Here is a 6,920-nt window from a genome sequence, read left to right as displayed (position 1 = left end):
TTGGTCCAAATACGGTTATGCGGCCAGAATTGAGTGTGGTATATCTGAATTTGTTTTACAAGCTCATATGCTACTGGAGTGCACTTCTCGCATCGTGAGGACCATTCTTATGCCTCTCTACTGAAAACAAAATACTGCTTATAACGAGGATTTACTGCAGTTGCACGCCGACCTGGTTACACTAACACAAATAAATGCGAAGAAGAAATACGAAGAAATGCTCAGTCTTACAAGAGAAATATGCAAGTGGACTGGCTCTGCTAATCCTTCGAGGGTCACTGCCATGCATGTAGAGTGGTGGAAACAAATCGTGTGGTCACGACCATAAATATGAGGCGGCGAAAGAACATATAAATAAGCATACCTTTTAAGAATGAAGTGTCCCAAGCATCACATTACAGATTCTGTAACCTTCTGCGACTTCTACAAAAAATCCTGATTGTGCTGTTGCCCCTTGGCTTCTTCCAAAACTGATCTTTCTCTTTATTCTATGGTGCCCATCACTGCAGTAGTTTGGGAGTATTCACCTAGTTTAATGTTTTGTGAGTGTCATTACATTTAAAAAATGTGATTATGCTAGTTTGCCCTGCATGCTACAATAAACATGGTGTAAAACAGCGGACACTAAGAACCTTTGTCACTTTGTGACCTAAAAAATTATTTACCCATTTTTTTCTGAAAGGTCACTAAAGAACAATCCAGAATAAAAATATAACGCTTAAATTGGGGGACGTTTGCCGGAAAATATGTGATCCTCAAAGGGTTAAACATGAACACCTACAAAGCTCATTCAATCTTTGATAAATCTAAACCCATAGTACTTGAGCACTGGTTTATAATAACGCTGAAAACAGGCAAGTGCGTCCTTGAAGTAAGAAAGCAGGAGACATTTCCAAACATTTCAGAGTGGGAGCTGTGGACATGCCTCATGTTCTGTAAGAAGCTTTATATAGTAGTTGCCAAGGGCCTATTGAGTACTGATCATTTTATGGGAACGTGAGGAAAAGTCAAATAAATACCTTTGTTTTTTCCACATCCTAGAATACAATGTGATAAATTGGATCTTAAGTGGTTGAGTGCCTAGAATGAATGGACATTGCTAAACATAGCAATGTTGACAACGAATTTGGCAACTGTTCCTATTGGTGCTTTCATCGAAACAACCAAACAATTATGCCCCGTAACTTAAGCTCCCTCTGCTTAAAGGCTACTGTCTGTGACCACATGGACCTCCTTTAAGACAGGAGCAACTTTAATTCAATGTGGTCTGTTGAAATAGGTGAAATCATTGTTTTGCGTTACAGAATCTGGAGGGCCATATTGATTGCTTAAATTTGGTGGAAGTGCTGTCCCTCGAGTTGAGCAGTAACTGCACTTGAGCATAGCTTCTCCACAATTCCTATATTATAATAACACTTTCAGGCTACTTAAGCACACCCGCTATAGCACCAGATTGGTAGCAAGCTTCACAGAGTGGTACTACAGATTGGTAGTTGCTTCATTCCAACTGTTCATTGCAATGACAGTCAAGTAGTGCAACTAATGCGCAAATACACCTAACTTTGTCAGTTGAAGCCACCAATCACTTCTGGCAGTTAAGGCTGCTTTTAAAATTTAGCACTTTAGTATGGAGGCGTTAGAGACTTGAGATAATGAACATTCATTCCAAATAGTAGGCTATTGTAGCACGTAGTTGCAGACACAGGCTACTTGAAAGTCATTTGTTGTGCTAATAGCAAGCTGGTAATTCCAAGTACAAAATGTGAAGGCAAAAATGCAATGGGTAAAAGGATGTACGGTACTTGCCTATAACAGCGTGACCCTGATAAGGCCAAGAGCCTCTTTTTGCCTATTGGTGGTGGTGTTTCCGAGAAGTAAGTAGCCCATGAGGTTCTCCTCAGTGAACACATGGTGAATCAAGGCCCTTGCAAACTTGCCTGGTCCACCATGGCAAGCTGTGCCAGGATCATCTGAATGAGCACCTCTCCAACCTATGTGAAACGGCACGTTTAGGTAAATAATATTAGTGAGGTAGTTTAAGGATTTTAAGCACATTTACACAACAGCCACACTCCGAATAAATCACAGAAATACTGCCTGCTCCAGACCTAAAATGTCAACTAATGTCACTAATAAAAACAACTAAAACTAATGTCATAGCTTCGTTATGCTGTTAGGATGCCATGTGCTTCAGAAATACAAGGATTCACCCAGTACAAAATAAAATAGTAAGTAAACCAAAGCATTGAAAACTTTAATGCAAGTAGCATTTTTAGGATACTTCACATACTTTCGGGTGTCTGTCTAACTATTTTCCAGCCAATTTGTGTCACTTGGTGGTCAATGGCCTAATGGGTAGGGCTGCTATGTAGACGGGAAGTGGGTTAATAACCATCTGATGGACCTGCTTGGATCTCTGGGTATGTGACTCAGAGTATGTGCCATTCTTCAATGAACCTCTTTCACGCCATCGTGGGCAACTGCTGCTTGTGTTGGCAAGCAGCAGTAGCAAGCAGCTCAAACAGGAAGATAACTGTCGACGTTAATGTGATTACCACTACACATCAGATTCGCTTGCTGTGTCCCAGACCTACTCAGCTGAATGTGTACATAAGACACAAGGACAGGGTGTGCCAACTGCCCACCTCATGAAATAAATGAATCGACTCGCAAATCAAAGGCTTATGCAAAATCGCAAAGGAGACACTTAATGCTACCATTTTTACTAAATCTTAAGGAGAATACCTCCCAGCAATACATTCTCCTGGCAACAGTGCATTTGATCATGGTGACGCTAGACGATGAATGGCCAAAGAATTCACCTTTCGCATTCCGGCTGTGGCGTCTCCAGGCTCATTTTGATTCTGAAAACAGATGTCAGTATTAAAATGTGACGCCACGATAACTCAAAAGCAACAATCAAAACATCTACATGGACGATTAGGCCGACATAAATGGATGGATATAAATGACTGATTGAAAACATTAAAGCATGGCTGCTCTTGCCACTGGCAGTGTGAGGTGGGCAAATAATTTATTTTTAATTTCTCTCCTAAATTTTAAAATTATTTTTGCTCATCTACTGCATGAACTGTTGCGGCCACATCTTAAAGGTAGCTCGTTCATATAAAACCAGTGTTGCATTTTTTACTCCCCGTCTAACTGCTGCTACTGCAGTTTGCTTACTCTCTAAGTATTCCACAGAACTGCTCCACCAACAAACCATTGTTCCAAGCTTATGGCAAAGCGTCATTTAGATCACAAGATACGCTCCCCTTTAACTCTCTCTCCTCTTTAGTGTGTGAATTCAAAGCAAAAATAACTTATTGACATAGCTGTCTGCTTCTATCTCATAAAAAGCCTTGCTAATTTTTGACATTTGTCGATAACCCTTACATGCCTCTGGGAGCACAGTGGGACGACACGGCAAATATGCCCAAGCATCTCGTTCCTTTACTGATTTTCGAACTTAGTTATATCAATCAGTTACTGAAGGGCCAAAGGCTGAAACTTCACACGATGACATTATTTTGAATGTTTCATCCCACTAAAGCAGAACATAGCATCCCACAGAATCTGCCTTTTCCGTGAATATAGAGCGCCTACGCGAAGGCGTTAGCGCGAAGTACTCGATGGCGTCGAAGGGAGATAATGGTTAAAAAAAAAAGTTCACCGCGCGCGTACTGGCGGAAAACAAACCACACATAACCTGATGATTTCACAGCATTCACTGGCATCAGCCCTTTTTTATCTCACCTATCACATAGAATCACATATACGCCATTGCAATTCTTTATTATTATCGCGCCACAGCGCGTGTCTACCGCACGGCGTGTCAGCGGACTCTGGGCACTCGATCCTGAAGCGAACAGCGCAGCAGAATACATTAGAACGGCAAAACGCCCCGCGCATATTTTCGACTGATCCCGACACGCCATGTAGTAGATGCACGTCAATGGACGGCGTTGCGCGAACGAAATATACTTGATTACGGTACAGTTCGGTTTATTTCACGTCGCATTGTTTCCACGAAAACGGCAAAGCACGAGCGCTCATTAATAAGGCTAATTTCAATCGGTGCTGGAACACCGTACCAAACATCGTGGCGCGCACAACATGCCCTGTTTTAGCTGGCTCCACATAGCTGCCCACCAAAACGGCAGAGCACGAGCGCTCATTAATAAGGCTAATTTCAATCGGTGCTGGAACACCGTACCAAAAATCGTGGCGCGCACAACCACGGCCGGGCTCGACTGGCGCGCGCGTTCGCAAGAAGCGAGCACGCGCGCCAGTCGAGCCCGTCCGTGACACAACATGCCCTGCTTTAGCTGGCTCCACATAGCTGCTTTACGTCGCCGCAAGCGCGCTGTGAAGTTAAATCAGGATAAAACTTCATGCTCAATATCACAAATCTAGTGCTGCACAACCAATTCTCGCAACGGAAGGATAGTACTAGTAATGAAAACGAGCACAGAGGCGCGTGGAAGACACGCACGGGCTCTGTACGCACTTTTGCTGATAGCGTCGCAATGAACGAGCAAGTGGAATTCGAAACACTCACTCACCTTCGATGTGGCTGAGTCGGAGGCGATCATGGTGATCTTCGAGGCAACGTGTAGCCCATTAAGACCGAGCAATAAGTTGTAATATACCAAAGATGTCACAGCGAGGCAAAGGGCACAGAAAACGCAGCAAACTCATCACGCAACCCGCACACATACGCCGCACGCACAAAGTTCTGGAATCCGCCAAAGAGTCAACAGCAGCAAGCGCGCAATCACACAAAAACGCGCATACAAATCCACGCTTTCATAGATATGAATTGCCATATTTATTAACAAATCTTGTAATATAATGGTATTTCTTAACAATTTCTGTGGTTTGCAAGAGTGTGAAAATTTTCTGCTTAGCTTCCTTGAGGAACTATTTTCTTTATCGCGGTAACGCAGTGCGCCGGCCGGTCACGTACGGAGCGCGCGGGAAATAGTGCAAAATTCAAACGTCGCAAATGTCGCGCCCTGTGTGCGCGCACAGTTTTAATCGTTTGTATTAAAAAGAAATATTTATTTTAATACGTGAAGCAACCGGCGCGAAATGAACTACGGACCAGCAACGTACACAATTGTCGCTGTTCGTGCTTGTTAGTTTGACATCATGACGAACGGTAGACAGCATGCCGTCCCATTGATTAAACATTTGTACCTGTGCTTCTGCGCTACGATTTGCTACCGGCAAAGTATAACAGCGTAGATTGTGCGTGGTGGCCAAGCAGTTTCCCAGCACACTGGCCAGCACCCCGTCTCTACGTGTTACAGAATAGACCTAGGCTTTCATGTAAAATATGGACACCACGTCGCAGAGATCACCCAAACTTGTTTCATTTTATTGTGCGCTAAGGGCTAACAACTTAACGAAACGCACTATTTAAAAAACATATTTATTTATTATGCTTGCATACTACTTTTCCCACCATCTTGCCCATATTGAACATGGGGGCAATGCCGTTTTCTGACACAGACAGGGCACTGGCCACTTACAATAGAAGTCGATGGGAATCCAGGAGGTGCCCAATCATCGGTCATTGGTCACTGCTTGTTGGGACGTTTGTCTTGTGCTCCAATTTTGTGTCTATATATATATATATATATATATATATATATATATATATACATACATACAGGGTGGTCATTTTTAAGTCTTACGGAATTTTTAGAAATCGCCTGTGGCAGGTAGCATAATTCTTATCATTGAGCTGGGTTAATCGATGAGGCGGACATTAGTAGCACGAGCAATCGAAACATACATTCAACTAATTAAGAAGAAATCACTAATTAACTTCTTATTTTATTACTTTACGACACATATTGCGATTTACGAATTTGAGCCGGTGAGCTTGTCAGGCGTATCCACTTGGAATGAATTTCCAGAATGACACCAGTTTGGAGATATGCGCCATCAAACTCGCCGTAAAAATGCACTGTTGTTACACTTACTTTGTTACCAAAATGCTGTTTTATACATTGAAGCGCAAAAGTAACTAAAACGCCCTGTATTTCGTCCCACACTTTGCGCAATAATATCTCGAAACTGGTGTTATACTGGAAATTCATTTTAGGGGGATGCGTCTTGCAAACTCACCGGCTACAATTCATATATTGCAATATGTGTCGTAAAATAATTAACTAAGAAGTTCATTAGTCATTTTTTGTTAATTATTAGAATATTAGTTTCAATTTCTTGTGTTACTAATGTCCGTTTCTTCGAATAACCAAGCTAAGTGATAAGAATTATGCTACCTGCTACAAGCGATTTTTAAAAATTTTCGTAAAGCCTATAATTTTGAACACCCAGTATATACAGGGTGTCCCAACTTTCTTGCACCGACACTTAAATATAGACAAGTGCCACGTAGCTGGACAGAACCAAGGTAATGCTGTTTGCCGTCGCTTACAGATACTCATTTTTTCATTAGATAAATAATTAGATAATCATTAAAATTAATAATTATTAATAAATTAATAATAAATAATTAGCTTCTCAGATATTATATTTAGCTGAAAAGTGTCAATCAGAAAATTATAGAGCAACAGGAAAAACTCCCGATACAGCTTTCTGTTGCCCAATACGTGGTACATAAAAGTGTTTTTCCGAGCGTGAAAGAAGCCCGCGGATACACGCATAGTGCCTCGAGCGGCTACTTGTGCGGCAATTTTGCGTGTATTCGCGGGCTTCTTTCACGCTCGAAAAAAAAGAAAAAGAAAAAAAATCAATTTTATGTTGCACGGATTGAGCAATAGAAAGCTTTATCGGGAGTTTTTAGTGGCAGGAGCGTCGAGTGCCATTTGTTCTTTGTACAGAACTTCCAGTTCACCTCCTGAGATGATCAAGAGGTGAAAATAAATCGAAAAAAATAGTACAGT

At 41.8% G+C, this 6,920-nt stretch overlaps 1 long non-coding RNA gene across 1 annotated transcript; it reads right to left on the bottom strand.

Annotated features, from left to right (window-relative positions):
- Positions 1-1,881: 1,881 nt before the first annotated feature.
- Positions 1,882-4,743, bottom strand: LOC125940156 (uncharacterized). Its single transcript, XR_007463395.1, has 3 exons — positions 4,566-4,743; positions 2,823-2,864; positions 1,882-1,991 (listed from the first exon to the last, which is right to left on the bottom strand). It is a non-coding gene; the product is annotated as an uncharacterized LOC125940156 (long non-coding RNA).
- Between the last annotated feature and the right edge of the window lie 2,177 nt (positions 4,744-6,920).

The sequence above is a fragment of the Dermacentor silvarum genome, chromosome 9 (assembly GCF_013339745.2).
Source record: "Dermacentor silvarum isolate Dsil-2018 chromosome 9, BIME_Dsil_1.4, whole genome shotgun sequence".
NCBI classification, from domain to species: Eukaryota; Metazoa; Arthropoda; class Arachnida; order Ixodida; family Ixodidae; genus Dermacentor; species Dermacentor silvarum.
The sequence above is the reverse complement of the archived record's forward strand: the minus strand, read 5'-3'. Positions and strand labels throughout refer to the sequence as shown.